The 19,344-nt window shown below is 44.0% G+C and overlaps 14 non-coding genes across 14 annotated transcripts; all 14 read left to right on the forward strand.

The window, feature by feature from the left end:
• The first annotated feature begins 1,346 nt into the window (after positions 1-1,346).
• LOC141177751 (U2 spliceosomal RNA) lies at positions 1,347-1,544 on the forward strand. Its single transcript, XR_012254309.1, has one exon. It is a non-coding gene; the product is annotated as a U2 spliceosomal RNA (small nuclear RNA).
• Positions 1,545-2,654: 1,110 nt separating this feature from the next.
• On the forward strand, positions 2,655-2,845 carry LOC141177256 (U2 spliceosomal RNA). Its single transcript, XR_012253868.1, has one exon. It is a non-coding gene; the product is annotated as a U2 spliceosomal RNA (small nuclear RNA).
• A 1,115-nt stretch (positions 2,846-3,960) lies between these two features.
• LOC141177257 (U2 spliceosomal RNA) lies at positions 3,961-4,151 on the forward strand. The gene has a single exon (XR_012253869.1). It is a non-coding gene; the product is annotated as a U2 spliceosomal RNA (small nuclear RNA).
• A 1,115-nt stretch (positions 4,152-5,266) lies between these two features.
• Positions 5,267-5,457, forward strand: LOC141177259 (U2 spliceosomal RNA). Its single transcript, XR_012253870.1, has one exon. It is a non-coding gene; the product is annotated as a U2 spliceosomal RNA (small nuclear RNA).
• A 1,115-nt stretch (positions 5,458-6,572) lies between these two features.
• Positions 6,573-6,763, forward strand: LOC141177260 (U2 spliceosomal RNA). Its single transcript, XR_012253871.1, has one exon. It is a non-coding gene; the product is annotated as a U2 spliceosomal RNA (small nuclear RNA).
• A 1,115-nt stretch (positions 6,764-7,878) lies between these two features.
• On the forward strand, positions 7,879-8,069 carry LOC141177261 (U2 spliceosomal RNA). The gene has a single exon (XR_012253872.1). It is a non-coding gene; the product is annotated as a U2 spliceosomal RNA (small nuclear RNA).
• A 1,115-nt stretch (positions 8,070-9,184) lies between these two features.
• LOC141177263 (U2 spliceosomal RNA) lies at positions 9,185-9,375 on the forward strand. The gene has a single exon (XR_012253874.1). It is a non-coding gene; the product is annotated as a U2 spliceosomal RNA (small nuclear RNA).
• A 1,115-nt stretch (positions 9,376-10,490) lies between these two features.
• LOC141177264 (U2 spliceosomal RNA) lies at positions 10,491-10,681 on the forward strand. Its single transcript, XR_012253875.1, has one exon. It is a non-coding gene; the product is annotated as a U2 spliceosomal RNA (small nuclear RNA).
• A 1,115-nt stretch (positions 10,682-11,796) lies between these two features.
• Positions 11,797-11,987, forward strand: LOC141177265 (U2 spliceosomal RNA). Its single transcript, XR_012253876.1, has one exon. It is a non-coding gene; the product is annotated as a U2 spliceosomal RNA (small nuclear RNA).
• A 1,115-nt stretch (positions 11,988-13,102) lies between these two features.
• LOC141177266 (U2 spliceosomal RNA) lies at positions 13,103-13,293 on the forward strand. Its single transcript, XR_012253877.1, has one exon. It is a non-coding gene; the product is annotated as a U2 spliceosomal RNA (small nuclear RNA).
• A 1,116-nt stretch (positions 13,294-14,409) lies between these two features.
• On the forward strand, positions 14,410-14,600 carry LOC141177267 (U2 spliceosomal RNA). The gene has a single exon (XR_012253878.1). It is a non-coding gene; the product is annotated as a U2 spliceosomal RNA (small nuclear RNA).
• Positions 14,601-15,715: 1,115 nt separating this feature from the next.
• Positions 15,716-15,906, forward strand: LOC141177268 (U2 spliceosomal RNA). Its single transcript, XR_012253879.1, has one exon. It is a non-coding gene; the product is annotated as a U2 spliceosomal RNA (small nuclear RNA).
• Positions 15,907-17,023: 1,117 nt separating this feature from the next.
• Positions 17,024-17,214, forward strand: LOC141177387 (U2 spliceosomal RNA). The gene has a single exon (XR_012253986.1). It is a non-coding gene; the product is annotated as a U2 spliceosomal RNA (small nuclear RNA).
• Positions 17,215-18,329: 1,115 nt separating this feature from the next.
• LOC141177270 (U2 spliceosomal RNA) lies at positions 18,330-18,520 on the forward strand. The gene has a single exon (XR_012253880.1). It is a non-coding gene; the product is annotated as a U2 spliceosomal RNA (small nuclear RNA).
• The last annotated feature ends 824 nt before the right edge of the window (positions 18,521-19,344 follow it).

Consider the following 19,344-nt stretch of genomic DNA (forward strand, 5'->3'; position numbering starts at 1 on the left):
TGTACAGTTTCCGGTTTTAAAATTAATCTTACTAAATGTAATATTTTAAATGTCGGGGGAATGAGTTTACATGATGTACCAATTGCAGTTACAGATTCCATTACTATTTTAGGTGTTTCTTTTAATGAATCTAATAATGGTTTTAATAGCTGGGATGCGGCAGCACAGAAAATTAATCAGAAAATCTGCATGTGGAATATGAGAAAGCTGTCAATGGAAGGTAAAGTTCTGATTGTAAAAATGGTGATATTACCTATCCTGTTATATCTTAGTTTGGTGTTCCCCCCTCCTACAAATTTGTTGAAACGAATTACAAAAGTATGTTTTACCTTTTTTTGGGGCTCAAAAATGGAGAAACTCAAAAGAGAAATTGTGACAAAGCCAAAGGTTAAAGGTGGGAAAGATTTCCCTGTTTTAGATAAGTTTCTTTTAATACATTTTTTCTGTTTCTGTTTTAAAACCCTTTTTAAAGATAATTACCTTTCCTATTTTATGCGTTTTAACACTGGTTTTCTCATGAGAAGGTTTGGTTGGTTTGAAACAGTTTTATCCTCTCCTTATGCTTTTAACCTACCTGCACATTATGAGATTTTAAAGAAAATTATTCTTGATTTTAATTTGAATAAGAAACAGACAGGGGATCTATGTAACAGCAAGACACTACTCAAACAAATTAGTACTGATGTGACGTTGTGTGATATTGAACGTTATGATGATGACAAAACTGTACACATATGGAAAATGATTAACGCCCCTTATCTTTTTAATGTACAGAAAGACATGTCTTGGAGCTGCGCACACCACTGTCTTCCTTGCCGGGCATTCCAGTACAGAAGAGGTTTTGTGAGGTCTGCCATCTGCCCAAGAGAAGGTTGTCAAGAAGAAGAGACAGTGAAGCATCTTTTATGGACTTGTGCTTTTGCTATAGAGTTCTGGAGAAGACTAATCCCCCTGATGGAGAAAATGGTGGACCTCAAGGACTTTAATTTTGCATCAGTGTTATATGGTCTTCTGGAATGCCCAACAATGGACCAAAAAATAATGGCGTGGAAGACAGTGAATTGTGCCAAGATAGCGCTCTGGAATGCTAGAAATATTGCTGTTTTTAAACATGAAATGTTACCAGTAGATGATGTTTTAGCCTTTTGTAAAAGTGAAATGTACATATACTATTTATTGGACAGGAAAAAGAATGTAACGTTGGCAGGCAAATGGCTTTTTAACCTATGGAATATTTGAAGTCTTGTAAAATTTGCTGTGATGGAATTTTTATTTTTCTTTGAAGTCCCGAAAGTGTAATGTGGATGTAATGGTTTTATTTCTGTAATTTGTTAAATTTTAAATAAACGGTTTTTATCCCCATGTGGGGGATAGCCAAATTAAAAAAAAAATCTGTTCTTATCAGTTTAATATCTGATACGTCCCCTATCTGGGGACCATATATTAAATGGATTTTTAGAACAGGGAGATGGAAAAAGAGCTTGCTCTGTCCACTCCACGCATTGACCTGGTATTGCAGTATCTCCAGGACCGGTGCACCCCTTCTTTAATGCAGTTTCTAAAATCAGAAAGAATTGAATTCAATGTTTTTTGTTCATTTTGCTTGTTTGTCGGATTTTGGGATGGACTCTTTGGCTTTGCTTTTCTTCTCCTCATTGGATTTTTCATGTTCAAAGTTGCAGAAGCCAGATTACAAGCTCATTTTGGTTCAACTTCAGCAACTGTGCATTGCATTGCCATGTAATGTGATGCAATGCTATCTTTCTAGCTCTCCCTTTTTACTTCCTTTTGGATAAACAGACATATTAGGCAAGCATTTTGGAGCTTTCACCTAAATAACTACAGGTGGTGAGATAAGCTGCACAATATAATTGACCTTTCAGTATATTGTTGCACACACACCATCTATTTAGCAAATGCCCTTGTTATCAACAGCAGCCTTTTAAACTCACCTGAGCTAACAGGTATGTGCGCTGGTTACTCTGCTGCGCTTAAAATTTCTTTTTTGGTTTGCTACAATGCCTTTTCTGAAACGTCTCCTTCTGCTGGAACACTGACTTCTTTCATTTAATGCCTGCAGACTATAAAAGAGAACCCAACCCAAAAAGTTTGGTTGATTAGTCTGTGGCATTCTGTTAAACTGTTGCTTATGGCGGTCTCTGTGAGCTTCTCAGCGACATTCAGCCAGCCAGGTATCCTGCCTGCAGTAGATGGAATGTGGCAATGGAACGCTGGCTGCGCGTGTCATAATAGGCTCTGAGCATTTATATACCTGTGCACAGCAGCAGCCACCTTCAGTCTGCTGCTGGACAGCCAGCAGCAGCAGCAGCAGGAGAGGTATGTAATCAGGAGCCCTCCTGCTAAGGGTAGACAGCTGCTCGTTCCACCCCACCCCCGCCTTAATTGGTTCTCCTCCCTTCCAACGGTGTTGAGGCGGGTGGGAACAGCAGGGGGTGAAGGTGCTGTGTTTAAAGAGGTGGAGTTATGCAGATCTAAAACGCGTGGATTGCAGCAGCAGCAAGCCGAAAAGTGCAGGCATGTAAGGGATCTAGAGGTTGACAACATGTCTTCTTAACGGGAGTCCAGGAGCTCATCTCCAAAATCGACTTTTCAGGATCCTTGGGTGGCTCCGTAGTTTGAAACCAATTCTGGTTATCGCTTCTCGGCCTTTTGGCTAAGATCAAGTGTAGTATCTGTTCTTATCAGTTTAATATCTGATACGTCCCCTATCTGGGGACCATATATTAAATGGATTTTTAGAACAGGGAGATGGAAAAAGAGCTTGCTCTGTCCACTCCACGCATTGACCTGGTATTGCAGTATCTCCAGGACCGGTGCACCCCTTCTTTAATGCAGTTTCTAAAATCAGAAAGAATTGAATTCAATGTTTTTTGTTCATTTTGCTTGTTTGTCGGATTTTGGGATGGACTCTTTGGCTTTGCTTTTCTTCTCCTCATTGGATTTTTCATGTTCAAAGTTGCAGAAGCCAGATTACAAGCTCATTTTGGTTCAACTTCAGCAACTGTGCATTGCATTGCCATGTAATGTGATGCAATGCTATCTTTCTAGCTCTCCCTTTTTACTTCCTTTTGGATAAACAGACATATTAGGCAAGCATTTTGGAGCTTTCACCTAAATAACTACAGGTGGTGAGATAAGCTGCACAATATAATTGACCTTTCAGTATATTGTTGCACACACACCATCTATTTAGCAAATGCCCTTGTTATCAACAGCAGCCTTTTAAACTCACCTGAGCTAACAGGTATGTGCGCTGGTTACTCTGCTGCGCTTAAAATTTCTTTTTGGGTTTGCTACAATGCCTTTTCTGAAACGTTGTCTCCTTCTGCTGGAACACTGACTTCTTTCATTTAATGCCTGCAGACTATAAAAGAGAACCCAACCCAAAAAGTTTGGTTGATTAGTCTGTGGCATTCTGTTAAACTGTTGCTTATGGCGGTCTCTGTGAGCTTCTCAGCGACATTCAGCCAGCCAGGTATCCTGCCTGCAGTAGATGGAATGTGGCAATGGAACGCTGGCTGCGCGTGTCATAATAGGCTCTGAGCCTTTATATACCTGTGCACAGCAGCAGCCACCTTCAGTCTGCTGCTGGACAGCCAGCAGCAGCAGCAGCAGGAGAGGTATGTAATCAGGAGCCCTCCTGCTAAGGGTAGACAGCTGCTCGTTCCACCCCACCCACCGCCTTAATTGGTTCTCCTCCCTTCCAACGGTGTTGAGGCGGGTGGGAACAGCAGGGGGTGAAGGTGCTGTGTTTAAAGAGGTGGAGTTATGCAGATCTAAAACGCGTGGATTGCAGCAGCAGCAAGCCGAAAAGTGCAGGCATGTAAGGGATCTAGAGGTTGACAACATGTCTTCTTAACGGGAGTCCAGGAGCTCATCTCCACAAATGGACTTTTCAGGATCCTTGGGTGGCTCCGTAGTTTGAAACCAATTCTGGTTATCGCTTCTCGGCCTTTTGGCTAAGATCAAGTGTAGTATCTGTTCTTATCAGTTTAATATCTGATACGTCCCCTATCTGGGGACCATATATTAAATGGATTTTTAGAACAGGGAGATGGAAAAAGAGCTTGCTCTGTCCACTCCACGCATTGACCTGGTATTGCAGTATCTCCAGGACCGGTGCACCCCTTCTTTAATGCAGTTTCTAAAATCAGAAAGAATTGAATTCAATGTTTTTTGTTCATTTTGCTTGTTTGTCGGATTTTGGGATGGACTCTTTGGCTTTGCTTTTCTTCTCCTCATTGGATTTTTCATGTTCAAAGTTGCAGAAGCCAGATTACAAGCTCATTTTGGTTCAACTTCAGCAACTGTGCATTGCATTGCCATGTAATGTGATGCAATGCTATCTTTCTAGCTCTCCCTTTTTACTTCCTTTTGGATAAACAGACATATTAGGCAAGCATTTTGGAGCTTTCACCTAAATAACTACAGGTGGTGAGATAAGCTGCACAATATAATTGACCTTTCAGTATATTGTTGCACACACACCATCTATTTAGCAAATGCCCTTGTTATCAACAGCAGCCTTTTAAACTCACCTGAGCTAACAGGTATGTGCGCTGGTTACTCTGCTGCGCTTAAAATTTCTTTTTTGGTTTGCTACAATGCCTTTTCTGAAACGTTGTCTCCTTCTGCTGGAACACTGACTTTTTTCATTTAATGCCTGCAGACTATAAAAGAGAACCCAACCCAAAAAGTTTGGTTGATTAGTCTGTGGCATTCTGTTAAACTGTTGCTTATGGCGGTCTCTGTGAGCTTCTCAGCGACATTCAGCCAGCCAGGTATCCTGCCTGCAGTAGATGGAATGTGGCAATGGAACGCTGGCTGCGCGTGTCATAATAGGCTCTGAGCCTTTATATACCTGTGCACAGCAGCAGCCACCTTCAGTCTGCTGCTGGACAGCCAGCAGCAGCAGCAGCAGGAGAGGTATGTAATCAGGAGCCCTCCTGCTAAGGGTAGACAGCTGCTCGTTCCACCCCACCCCCCGCCTTAATTGGTTCTCCTCCCTTCCAACGGTGTTGAGGCGGGTGGGAACAGCAGGGGGTGAAGGTGCTGTGTTTAAAGAGGTGGAGTTATGCAGATCTAAAACGCGTGGATTGCAGCAGCAGCAAGCCGAAAAGTGCAGGCATGTAAGGGATCTAGAGGTTGACAACATGTCTTCTTAACGGGAGTCCAGGAGCTCATCTCCACAAATGGACTTTTCAGGATCCTTGGGTGGCTCCGTAGTTTGAAACCAATTCTGGTTATCGCTTCTCGGCCTTTTGGCTAAGATCAAGTGTAGTATCTGTTCTTATCAGTTTAATATCTGATACGTCCCCTATCTGGGGACCATATATTAAATGGATTTTTAGAACAGGGAGATGGAAAAAGAGCTTGCTCTGTCCACTCCACGCATTGACCTGGTATTGCAGTATCTCCAGGACCGGTGCACCCCTTCTTTAATGCAGTTTCTAAAATCAGAAAGAATTGAATTCAATGTTTTTTGTTCATTTTGCTTGTTTGTCGGATTTTGGGATGGACTCTTTGGCTTTGCTTTTCTTCTCCTCATTGGATTTTTCATGTTCAAAGTTGCAGAAGCCAGATTACAAGCTCATTTTGGTTCAACTTCAGCAACTGTGCATTGCATTGCCATGTAATGTGATGCAATGCTATCTTTCTAGCTCTCCCTTTTTACTTCCTTTTGGATAAACAGACATATTAGGCAAGCATTTTGGAGCTTTCACCTAAATAACTACAGGTGGTGAGATAAGCTGCACAATATAATTGACCTTTCAGTATATTGTTGCACACACACCATCTATTTAGCAAATGCCCTTCTTATCAACAGCAGCCTTTTAAACTCACCTGAGCTAACAGGTATGTGCGCTGGTTACTCTGCTGCGCTTAAAATTTCTTTTTTGGTTTGCTACAATGCCTTTTCTGAAACGTTGTCTCCTTCTGCTGGAACACTGACTTCTTTCATTTAATGCCTGCAGACTATAAAAGAGAACCCAACCCAAAAAGTTTGGTTGATTAGTCTGTGGCATTCTGTTAAACTGTTGCTTATGGCGGTCTCTGTGAGCTTCTCAGCGACATTCAGCCAGCCAGGTATCCTGCCTGCAGTAGATGAAATGTGGCAATGGAACGCTGGCTGCGTGTGTCATAATAGGCTCTGAGCCTTTATATACCTGTGCACAGCAGCAGCCACCTTCAGTCTGCTGCTGGACAGCCAGCAGCAGCAGCAGCAGGAGAGGTATGTAATCAGGAGCCCTCCTGCTAAGGGTAGACAGCTGCTCGTTCCACCCCACCCCCCGCCTTAATTGGTTCTCCTCCCTTCCAACGGTGTTGAGGCGGGTGGGAACAGCAGGGGGTGAAGGTGCTGTGTTTAAAGAGGTGGAGTTATGCAGATCTAAAACGCGTGGATTGCAGCAGCAGCAAGCTGAAAAGTGCAGGCATGTAAGGGATCTAGAGGTTGACAACATGTCTTCTTAACGGGAGTCCAGGAGCTCATCTCCACAAATGGACTTTTCAGGATCCTTGGGTGGCTCCGTAGTTTGAAACCAATTCTGGTTATCGCTTCTCGGCCTTTTGGCTAAGATCAAGTGTAGTATCTGTTCTTATCAGTTTAATATCTGATACGTCCCCTATCTGGGGACCATATATTAAATGGATTTTTAGAACAGGGAGATGGAAAAAGAGCTTGCTCTGTCCACTCCACGCATTGACCTGGTATTGCAGTATCTCCAGGACCGGTGCACCCCTTCTTTAATGCAGTTTCTAAAATCAGAAAGAATTGAATTCAATGTTTTTTGTTCATTTTGCTTGTTTGTCGGATTTTGGGATGGACTCTTTGGCTTTGCTTTTCTTCTCCTCATTGGATTTTTCATGTTCAAAGTTGCAGAAGCCAGATTACAAGCTCATTTTGGTTCAACTTCAGCAACTGTGCATTGCATTGCCATGTAATGTGATGCAATGCTATCTTTCTAGCTCTCCCTTTTTACTTCCTTTTGGATAAACAGACATATTAGGCAAGCATTTTGGAGCTTTCACCTAAATAACTACAGGTGGTGAGATAAGCTGCACAATATAATTGACCTTTCAGTATATTGTTGCACACACACCATCTATTTAGCAAATGCCCTTGTTATCAACAGCAGCCTTTTAAACTCACCTGAGCTAACAGGTATGTGCGCTGGTTACTCTGCTGCGCTTAAAATTTCTTTTTTGGTTTGCTACAATGCCTTTTCTGAAACGTTGTCTCCTTCTGCTGGAACACTGACTTCTTTCATTTAATGCCTGCAGACTATAAAAGAGAACCCAACCCAAAAAGTTTGGTTGATTAGTCTGTGGCATTCTGTTAAACTGTTGCTTATGGCGGTCTCTGTGAGCTTCTCAGCGACATTCAGCCAGCCAGGTATCCTGCCTGCAGTAGATGGAATGTGGCAATGGAACGCTGGCTGCGCGTGTCATAATAGGCTCTGAGCCTTTATATACCTGTGCACAGCAGCAGCCACCTTCAGTCTGCTGCTGGACAGCCAGCAGCAGCAGCAGCAGGAGAGGTATGTAATCAGGAGCCCTCCTGCTAAGGGTAGACAGCTGCTCGTTCCACCCCACCCCCCGCCTTAATTGGTTCTCCTCCCTTCCAACGGTGTTGAGGCGGGTGGGAACAGCAGGGGGTGAAGGTGCTGTGTTTAAAGAGGTGGAGTTATGCAGATCTAAAACGCGTGGATTGCAGCAGCAGCAAGCCGAAAAGTGCAGGCATGTAAGGGATCTAGAGGTTGACAACATGTCTTCTTAACGGGAGTCCAGGAGCTCATCTCCACAAATGGACTTTTCAGGATCCTTGGGTGGCTCCGTAGTTTGAAACCAATTCTGGTTATCGCTTCTCGGCCTTTTGGCTAAGATCAAGTGTAGTATCTGTTCTTATCAGTTTAATATCTGATACGTCCCCTATCTGGGGACCATATATTAAATGGATTTTTAGAACAGGGAGATGGAAAAAGAGCTTGCTCTGTCCACTCCACGCATTGACCTGGTATTGCAGTATCTCCAGGACCGGTGCACCCCTTCTTTAATGCAGTTTCTAAAATCAGAAAGAATTGAATTCAATGTTTTTTGTTCATTTTGCTTGTTTGTCGGATTTTGGGATGGACTCTTTGGCTTTGCTTTTCTTCTCCTCATTGGATTTTTCATGTTCAAAGTTGCAGAAGCCAGATTACAAGCTCATTTTGGTTCAACTTCAGCAACTGTGCATTGCATTGCCATGTAATGTGATGCAATGCTATCTTTCTAGCTCTCCCTTTTTACTTCCTTTTGGATAAACAGACATATTAGGCAAGCATTTTGGAGCTTTCACCTAAATAACTACAGGTGGTGAGATAAGCTGCACAATATAATTGACCTTTCAGTATATTGTTGCACACACACCATCTATTTAGCAAATGCCCTTGTTATCAACAGCAGCCTTTTAAACTCACCTGAGCTAACAGGTATGTGCGCTGGTTACTCTGCTGCGCTTAAAATTTCTTTTTTGGTTTGCTACAATGCCTTTTCTGAAACGTTGTCTCCTTCTGCTGGAACACTGACTTCTTTCATTTAATGCCTGCAGACTATAAAAGAGAACCCAACCCAAAAAGTTTGGTTGATTAGTCTGTGGCATTCTGTTAAACTGTTGCTTATGGCGGTCTCTGTGAGCTTCTCAGCGACATTCAGCCAGCCAGGTATCCTGCCTGCAGTAGATGGAATGTGGCAATGGAACGCTGGCTGCGCGTGTCATAATAGGCTCTGAGCCTTTATATACCTGTGCACAGCAGCAGCCACCTTCAGTCTGCTGCTGGACAGCCAGCAGCAGCAGCAGCAGGAGAGGTATGTAATCAGGAGCCCTCCTGCTAAGGGTAGACAGCTGCTCGTTCCACCCCACCCCCCGCCTTAATTGGTTCTCCTCCCTTCCAACGGTGTTGAGGCGGGTGGGAACAGCAGGGGGTGAAGGTGCTGTGTTTAAAGAGGTGGAGTTATGCAGATCTAAAACGCGTGGATTGCAGCAGCAGCAAGCCGAAAAGTGCAGGCATGTAAGGGATCTAGAGGTTGACAACATGTCTTCTTAACGGGAGTCCAGGAGCTCATCTCCACAAATGGACTTTTCAGGATCCTTGGGTGGCTCCGTAGTTTGAAACCAATTCTGGTTATCGCTTCTCGGCCTTTTGGCTAAGATCAAGTGTAGTATCTGTTCTTATCAGTTTAATATCTGATACGTCCCCTATCTGGGGACCATATATTAAATGGATTTTTAGAACAGGGAGATGGAAAAAGAGCTTGCTCTGTCCACTCCACGCATTGACCTGGTATTGCAGTATCTCCAGGACCGGTGCACCCCTTCTTTAATGCAGTTTCTAAAATCAGAAAGAATTGAATTCAATGTTTTTTGTTCATTTTGCTTGTTTGTCGGATTTTGGGATGGACTCTTTGGCTTTGCTTTTCTTCTCCTCATTGGATTTTTCATGTTCAAAGTTGCAGAAGCCAGATTACAAGCTCATTTTGGTTCAACTTCAGCAACTGTGCATTGCATTGCCATGTAATGTGATGCAATGCTATCTTTCTAGCTCTCCCTTTTTACTTCCTTTTGGATAAACAGACATATTAGGCAAGCATTTTGGAGCTTTCACCTAAATAACTACAGGTGGTGAGATAAGCTGCACAATATAATTGACCTTTCAGTATATTGTTGCACACACACCATCTATTTAGCAAATGCCCTTGTTATCAACAGCAGCCTTTTAAACTCACCTGAGCTAACAGGTATGTGCGCTGGTTACTCTGCTGCGCTTAAAATTTCTTTTTTGGTTTGCTACAATGCCTTTTCTGAAACGTTGTCTCCTTCTGCTGGAACACTGACTTCTTTCATTTAATGCCTGCAGACTATAAAAGAGAACCCAACCCAAAAAGTTTGGTTGATTAGTCTGTGGCATTCTGTTAAACTGTTGCTTATGGCGGTCTCTGTGAGCTTCTCAGCGACATTCAGCCAGCCAGGTATCCTGCCTGCAGTAGATGGAATGTGGCAATGGAACGCTGGCTGCGCGTGTCATAATAGGCTCTGAGCCTTTATATACCTGTGCACAGCAGCAGCCACCTTCAGTCTGCTGCTGGACAGCCAGCAGCAGCAGCAGCAGGAGAGGTATGTAATCAGGAGCCCTCCTGCTAAGGGTAGACAGCTGCTCGTTCCACCCCACCCCCCGCCTTAATTGGTTCTCCTCCCTTCCAACGGTGTTGAGGCGGGTGGGAACAGCAGGGGGTGAAGGTGCTGTGTTTAAAGAGGTGGAGTTATGCAGATCTAAAACGCGTGGATTGCAGCAGCAGCAAGCCGAAAAGTGCAGGCATGTAAGGGATCTAGAGGTTGACAACATGTCTTCTTAACGGGAGTCCAGGAGCTCATCTCCACAAATGGACTTTTCAGGATCCTTGGGTGGCTCCGTAGTTTGAAACCAATTCTGGTTATCGCTTCTCGGCCTTTTGGCTAAGATCAAGTGTAGTATCTGTTCTTATCAGTTTAATATCTGATACGTCCCCTATCTGGGGACCATATATTAAATGGATTTTTAGAACAGGGAGATGGAAAAAGAGCTTGCTCTGTCCACTCCACGCATTGACCTGGTATTGCAGTATCTCCAGGACCGGTGCACCCCTTCTTTAATGCAGTTTCTAAAATCAGAAAGAATTGAATTCAATGCTTTTTGTTCATTTTGCTTGTTTGTCGGATTTTGGGATGGACTCTTTGGCTTTGCTTTTCTTCTCCTCATTGGATTTTTCATGTTCAAAGTTGCAGAAGCCAGATTACAAGCTCATTTTGGTTCAACTTCAGCAACTGTGCATTGCATTGCCATGTAATGTGATGCAATGCTATCTTTCTAGCTCTCCCTTTTTACTTCCTTTTGGATAAACAGACATATTAGGCAAGCATTTTGGAGCTTTCACCTAAATAACTACAGGTGGTGAGATAAGCTGCACAATATAATTGACCTTTCAGTATATTGTTGCACACACACCATCTATTTAGCAAATGCCCTTGTTATCAACAGCAGCCTTTTAAACTCACCTGAGCTAACAGGTATGTGCGCTGGTTACTCTGCTGCGCTTAAAATTTCTTTTTTGGTTTGCTACAATGCCTTTTCTGAAACGTTGTCTCCTTCTGCTGGAACACTGACTTCTTTCATTTAATGCCTGCAGACTATAAAAGAGAACCCAACCCAAAAAGTTTGGTTGATTAGTCTGTGGCATTCTGTTAAACTGTTGCTTATGGCGGTCTCTGTGAGCTTCTCAGCGACATTCAGCCAGCCAGGTATCCTGCCTGCAGTAGATGGAATGTGGCAATGGAACGCTGGCTGCGCGTGTCATAATAGGCTCTGAGCCTTTATATACCTGTGCACAGCAGCAGCCACCTTCAGTCTGCTGCTGGACAGCCAGCAGCAGCAGCAGCAGGAGAGGTATGTAATCAGGAGCCCTCCTGCTAAGGGTAGACAGCTGCTCGTTCCACCCCACCCCCCGCCTTAATTGGTTCTCCTCCCTTCCAACGGTGTTGAGGCGGGTGGGAACAGCAGGGGGTGAAGGTGCTGTGTTTAAAGAGGTGGAGTTATGCAGATCTAAAACGCGTGGATTGCAGCAGCAGCAAGCCGAAAAGTGCAGGCATGTAAGGGATCTAGAGGTTGACAACATGTCTTCTTAACGGGAGTCCAGGAGCTCATCTCCACAAATGGACTTTTCAGGATCCTTGGGTGGCTCCGTAGTTTGAAACCAATTCTGGTTATCGCTTCTCGGCCTTTTGGCTAAGATCAAGTGTAGTATCTGTTCTTATCAGTTTAATATCTGATACGTCCCCTATCTGGGGACCATATATTAAATGGATTTTTAGAACAGGGAGATGGAAAAAGAGCTTGCTCTGTCCACTCCACGCATTGACCTGGTATTGCAGTATCTCCAGGACCGGTGCACCCCTTCTTTAATGCAGTTTCTAAAATCAGAAAGAATTGAATTCAATGTTTTTTGTTCATTTTGCTTGTTTGTCGGATTTTGGGATGGACTCTTTGGCTTTGCTTTTCTTCTCCTCATTGGATTTTTCATGTTCAAAGTTGCAGAAGCCAGATTACAAGCTCATTTTGGTTCAACTTCAGCAACTGTGCATTGCATTGCCATGTAATGTGATGCAATGCTATCTTTCTAGCTCTCCCTTTTTACTTCCTTTTGGATAAACAGACATATTAGGCAAGCATTTTGGAGCTTTCACCTAAATAACTACAGGTGGTGAGATAAGCTGCACAATATAATTGACCTTTCAGTATATTGTTGCACACACACCATCTATTTAGCAAATGCCCTTGTTATCAACAGCAGCCTTTTAAACTCACCTGAGCTAACAGGTATGTGCGCTGGTTACTCTGCTGCGCTTAAAATTTCTTTTTTGGTTTGCTACAATGCCTTTTCTGAAACGTTGTCTCCTTCTGCTGGAACACTGACTTCTTTCATTTAATGCCTGCAGACTATAAAAGAGAACCCAACCCAAAAAGTTTGGTTGATTAGTCTGTGGCATTCTGTTAAACTGTTGCTTATGGCGGTCTCTGTGAGCTTCTCAGCGACATTCAGCCAGCCAGGTATCCTGCCTGCAGTAGATGGAATGTGGCAATGGAACGCTGGCTGCGCGTGTCATAATAGGCTCTGAGCCTTTATATACCTGTGCACAGCAGCAGCCACCTTCAGTCTGCTGCTGGACAGCCAGCAGCAGCAGCAGCAGGAGAGGTATGTAATCAGGAGCCCTCCTGCTAAGGGTAGACAGCTGCTCGTTCCACCCCACCCCCCGCCTTAATTGGTTCTCCTCCCTTCCAACGGTGTTGAGGCGGGTGGGAACAGCAGGGGGTGAAGGTGCTGTGTTTAAAGAGGTGGAGTTATGCAGATCTAAAACGCGTGGATTGCAGCAGCAGCAAGCCGAAAAGTGCAGGCATGTAAGGGATCTAGAGGTTGACAACATGTCTTCTTAACGGGAGTCCAGGAGCTCATCTCCACAAATGGACTTTTCAGGATCCTTGGGTGGCTCCGTAGTTTGAAACCAATTCTGGTTATCGCTTCTCGGCCTTTTGGCTAAGATCAAGTGTAGTATCTGTTCTTATCAGTTTAATATCTGATACGTCCCCTATCTGGGGACCATATATTAAATGGATTTTTAGAACAGGGAGATGGAAAAAGAGCTTGCTCTGTCCACTCCACGCATTGACCTGGTATTGCAGTATCTCCAGGACCGGTGCACCCCTTCTTTAATGCAGTTTCTAAAATCAGAAAGAATTGAATTCAATGTTTTTTTGTTCATTTTGCTTGTTTGTCGGATTTTGGGATGGACTCTTTGGCTTTGCTTTTCTTCTCCTCATTGGATTTTTCATGTTCAAAGTTGCAGAAGCCAGATTACAAGCTCATTTTGGTTCAACTTCAGCAACTGTGCATTGCATTGCCATGTAATGTGATGCAATGCTATCTTTCTAGCTCTCCCTTTTTACTTCCTTTTGGATAAACAGACATATTAGGCAAGCATTTTGGAGCTTTCACCTAAATAACTACAGGTGGTGAGATAAGCTGCACAATATAATTGACCTTTCAATATATTGTTGCACACACACCATCTATTTAGCAAATGCCCTTGTTATCAACAGCAGCCTTTTAAACTCACCTGAGCTAACAGGTATGTGCGCTGGTTACTCTGCTGCGCTTAAAATTTCTTTTTTGGTTTGCTACAATGCCTTTTCTGAAACGTTGTCTCCTTCTGCTGGAACACTGACTTCTTTCATTTAATGCCTGCAGACTATAAAAGAGAACCCAACCCAAAAAGTTTGGTTGATTAGTCTGTGGCATTCTGTTAAACTGTTGCTTATGGCGGTCTCTGTGAGCTTCTCAGCGACATTCAGCCAGCCAGGTATCCTGCCTGCAGTAGATGGAATGTGGCAATGGAACGCTGGCTGCGCGTGTCATAATAGGCTCTGAGCCTTTATATACCTGTGCACAGCAGCAGCCACCTTCAGTCTGCTGCTGGACAGCCAGCAGCAGCAGCAGCAGGAGAGGTATGTAATCAGGAGCCCTCCTGCTAAGGGTAGACAGCTGCTCGTTCCACCCCACCCCCCGCCTTAATTGGTTCTCCTCCCTTCCAACGGTGTTGAGGCGGGTGGGAACAGCAGGGGGTGAAGGTGCTGTGTTTAAAGAGGTGGAGTTATGCAGATCTAAAACGCGTGGATTGCAGCAGCAGCAAGCCGAAAAGTGCAGGCATGTAAGGGATCTAGAGGTTGACAACATGTCTTCTTAACGGGAGTCCAGGAGCTCATCTCCACAAATGGACTTTTCAGGATCCTTGGGTGGCTCCGTAGTTTGAAACCAATTCTGGTTATCGCTTCTCGGCCTTTTGGCTAAGATCAAGTGTAGTATCTGTTCTTATCAGTTTAATATCTGATACGTCCCCTATCTGGGGACCATATATTAAATGGATTTTTAGAACAGGGAGATGGAAAAAGAGCTTGCTCTGTCCACTCCACGCATTGACCTGGTATTGCAGTATCTCCAGGACCGGTGCACCCCTTCTTTAATGCAGTTTCTAAAATCAGAAAGAATTGAATTCAATGTTTTTTGTTCATTTTGCTTGTTTGTCGGATTTTGGGATGGACTCTTTGGCTTTGCTTTTCTTCTCCTCATTGGATTTTTCATGTTCAAAGTTGCAGAAGCCAGATTACAAGCTCATTTTGGTTCAACTTCAGCAACTGTGCATTGCATTGCCATGTAATGTGATGCAATGCTATCTTTCTAGCTCTCCCTTTTTACTTCCTTTTGGATAAACAGACATATTAGGCAAGCATTTTGGAGCTTTCACCTAAATAACTACAGGTGGTGAGATAAGCTGCACAATATAATTGACCTTTCAGTATATTGTTGCACACACACCATCTATTTAGCAAATGCCCTTGTTATCAACAGCAGCCTTTTAAACTCACCTGAGCTAACAGGTATGTGCGCTGGTTACTCTGCTGCGCTTAAAATTTCTTTTTTGGTTTGCTACAATGCCTTTTCTGAAACGTTGTCTCCTTCTGCTGGAACACTGACTTCTTTCATTTAATGCCTGCAGACTATAAAAGAGAACCCAACCCAAAAAGTTTGGTTGATTAGTCTGTGGCATTCTGTTAAACTGTTGCTTATGGCGGTCTCTGTGAGCTTCTCAGCGACATTCAGCCAGCCAGGTATCCTGCCTGCAGTAGATGGAATGTGGCAATGGAACGCTGGCTGCGCGTGTCATAATAGGCTCTGAGCCTTTATATACCTGTGCACAGCAGCAGCCACCTTCAGTCTGCTGCTGGACAGCCAGCAGCAGCAGCAGCAGGAGAGGTATGTAATCAGGAGCCCTCCTGCTAAGGGTAGACAGCTGCTCGTTCCACCCCACCCCCCGCCTTAATTGGTTCTCCTCCCTTCCAACGGTGTTGAGGCGGGTGGGAACAGCAGGGGGTGAAGGTGCTGTGTTTAAAGAGGTGGAGTTATGCAGATCTAAAACGCGTGGATTGCAGCAGCAGCAAGCCGAAAAGTGCAGGCATGTAAGGGATCTAGAGGTTGACAACATGTCTTCTTAACGGGAGTCCAGGAGCTCATCTCCACAAATGGACTTTTCAGGATCCTTGGGTGGCTCCGTAGTTTGAAACCAATTCTGGTTATCGCTTCTCGGCCTTTTGGCTAAGATCAAGTGTAGTATCTGTTCTTATCAGTTTAATATCTGATACGTCCCCTATCTGGGGACCATATATTAAATGGATTTTTAGAACAGGGAGATGGAAAAAGAGCTTGCTCTGTCCACTCCACGCATTGACCTGGTATTGCAGTATCTCCAGGACCGGTGCACCCCTTCTTTAATGCAGTTTCTAAAATCAGAAAGAATTGAATTCAATGTTTTTTTGTTCATTTTGCTTGTTTGTCGGATTTTGGGATGGACTCTTTGGCTTTGCTTTTCTTCTCCTCATTGGATTTTTCATGTTCAAAGTTGCAGAAGCCAGATTACAAGCTCATTTTGGTTCAACTTCAGCAACTGTGCATTGCATTGCCATGTAATGTGATGCAATGCTATCTTTCTAGCTCTCCCTTTTTTACTTCCTTTTGGATAAACAGACATATTAGGCAAGCATTTTGGAGCTTTCACCTAAATAACTACAGGTGGTGAGATAAGCTGCACAATATAATTGACCTTTCAGTATATTGTTGCACACACACCATCTATTTAGCAAATGCCCTTGTTATCAACAGCAGCCTTTTAAACTCACCTGAGCTAACAGGTATGTGCGCTGGTTACTCTGCTGCGCTTAAAATTTCTTTTTTGGTTTGCTACAATGCCTTTTCTGAAACGTTGTCTCCTTCTGCTGGAACACTGACTTCTTTCATTTAATGCCTGCAGACTATAAAAGAGAACCCAACCCAAAAAGTTTGGTTGATTAGTCTGTGGCATTCTGTTAAACTGTTGCTTATGGCGGTCTCTGTGAGCTTCTCAGTGACATTCAGCCAGCCAGGTATCCTGCCTGCAGTAGATGGAATGTGGCAATGGAACGCTGGCTGCGCGTGTCATAATAGGCTCTGAGCCTTTATATACCTGTGCACAGCAGCAGCCACCTTCAGTCTGCTGCTGGACAGCCAGCAGCAGCAGCAGCAGGAGAGGTATGTAATCAGGAGCCCTCCTGCTAAGGGTAGACAGCTGCTCGTTCCACCCCACCCCCCGCCTTAATTGGTTCTCCTCCCTTCCAACGGTGTTGAGGCGGGTGGGAACAGCAGGGGGTGAAGGTGCTGTGTTTAAAGAGGTGGAGTTATGCAGATCTAAAACGCGTGGATTGCAGCAGCAGCAAGCCGAAAAGTGCAGGCATGTAAGGGATCTAGAGGTTGACAACATGTCTTCTTAACGGGAGTCCAGGAGCTCATCTCCACAAATGGACTTTTCAGGATCCTTGGGTGGCTCCGTAGTTTGAAACCAATTCTGGTTATCGCTTCTCGGCCTTTTGGCTAAGATCAAGTGTAGTATCTGTTCTTATCAGTTTAATATCTGATACGTCCCCTATCTGGGGACCATATATTAAATGGATTTTTAGAACAGGGAGATGGAAAAAGAGCTTGCTCTGTCCACTCCACGCATTGACCTGGTATTGCAGTGTCTCCAGGACCGGTGCACCCCTTCTTTAATGCAGTTTCTAAAATCAGAAAGAATTGAATTCAATGTTTTTTGTTCATTTTGCTTGTTTGTCGGATTTTGGGATGGACTCTTTGGCTTTGCTTTTCTTCTCCTCATTGGATTTTTCATGTTCAAAGTTGCAGAAGCCAGATTACAAGCTCATTTTGGTTCAACTTCAGCAACTGTGCATTGCATTGCCATGTAATGTGATGCAATGCTATCTTTCTAGCTCTCCCTTTTTACTTCCTTTTGGATAAACAGACATATTAGGCAAGCATTTTGGAGCTTTCACCTAAATAACTACAGGTGGTGAGATAAGCTGCACAATATAATTGACCTTTCAGTATATTGTTGCACACACACCATCTATTTAGCAAATGCCCTTGTTATCAACAGCAGCCTTTTAAACTCACCTGAGCTAACAGGTATGTGCGCTGGTTACTCTGCTGCGCTTAAAATTTCTTTTTTGGTTTGCTACAATGCCTTTTCTGAAACGTTGTCTCCTTCTGCTGGAACACTGACTTCTTTCATTTAATGCCTGCAGACTATAAAAGAGAACCCAACCCAAAAAGTTTGGTTGATTAGTCTGTGGCATTCTGTTAAACTGTTGCTTATGGCGGTCTCTGTGAGCTTCTCAGCGACATTCAGCCAGCCAGGTATCCTGCCTGCAGTAGATGGAATGTGGCAATGGAACGCTGGCTGCGCGTGTCATAATAGGCTCTGAGCCTTTATATACCTGTGCACAGCAGCAGCCACCTTCAGTCTGCTGCTGGACAGCCAGCAGCAGCAGCAGCAGGAGAGGTATGTAATCAGGAGCCCTCCTGCTAAGGGTAGACAGCTGCTCGTTCCACCCCACCCCCCGCCTTAATTGGTTCTCCTCCCTTCCAACGGTGTTGAGGCGGGTGGGAACAGCAGGGGGTGAAGGTGCTGTGTTTAAAGAGGTGGAGTTATGCAGATCTAAAACGCGTGGATTGCAGCAGCAGCAAGCCGAAAAGTGCAGGCATGTAAGGGATCTAGAGGTTGACAACATGTCTTCTTAACGGGAGTCCAGGAGCTCATCTCCACAAATGGACTTTTCAGGATCCTTGGGTGGCTCCGTAGTTTGAAACCAATTCTGGTTATCGCTTCTCGGCCTTTTGGCTAAGATCAAGTGTAGTATCTGTTCTTATCAGTTTAATATCTGATACGTCCCCTATCTGGGGACCATATATTAAATGGATTTTTAGAACAGGGAGATGGAAAAAGAGCTTGCTCTGTCCACTCCACGCATTGACCTGGTATTGCAGTATCTCCAGGACCGGTGCACCCCTTCTTTAATGCAGTTTCTAAAATCAGAAAGAATTGAATTCAATGTTTTTTGTTCATTTTGCTTGTTTGTCGGATTTTGGGATGGACTCTTTGGCTTTGCTTTTCTTCTCCTCATTGGATTTTTCATGTTCAAAGTTGCAGAAGCCAGATTACAAGCTCATTTTGGTTCAACTTCAGCAACTGTGCATTGCATTGCCATGTAATGTGATGCAATGCTATCTTTCTAGCTCTCCCTTTTTACTTCCTTTTGGATAAACAGACATATTAGGCAAGCATTTTGGAGCTTTCACCTAAATAACTACAGGTGGTGAGATAAGCTGCACAATATAATTGACCTTTCAGTATATTGTTGCACACACACCATCTATTTAGCAAATGCCCTTGTTATCAACAGCAGCCTTTTAAACTCACCTGAGCTAACAGGTATGTGCGCTGGTTACTCTGCTGCGCTTAAAATTTCTTTTTTGGTTTGCTACAATGCCTTTTCTGAAACGTTGTCTCCTTCTGCTGGAACACTGACTTCTTTCATTTAATGCCTGCAGACTATAAAAGAGAACCCAACCCAAAAAGTTTGGTTGATTAGTCTGTGGCATTCTGTTAAACTGTTGCTTATGGCGGTCTCTGTGAGCTTCTCAGCGACATTCAGCCAGCCAGGTATCCTGCCTGCAGTAGATGGAATGTGGCAATGGAACGCTGGCTGCGCGTGTCATAATAGGCTCTGAGCCTTTATATACCTGTGCACAGCAGCAGCCACCTTCAGTCTGCTGCTGGACAGCCAGCAGCAGCAGCAGCAGGAGAGGTATGTAATCAGGAGCCCTCCTGCTAAG

The sequence above is a fragment of the Phyllobates terribilis genome, unplaced genomic scaffold (assembly GCF_046119375.1).
Source record: "Phyllobates terribilis strain yellow unplaced genomic scaffold, ASM4611937v1 Scaffold_27__1_contigs__length_16484149, whole genome shotgun sequence".
In the NCBI taxonomy this organism is placed as follows: Eukaryota; Metazoa; Chordata; class Amphibia; order Anura; family Dendrobatidae; genus Phyllobates; species Phyllobates terribilis.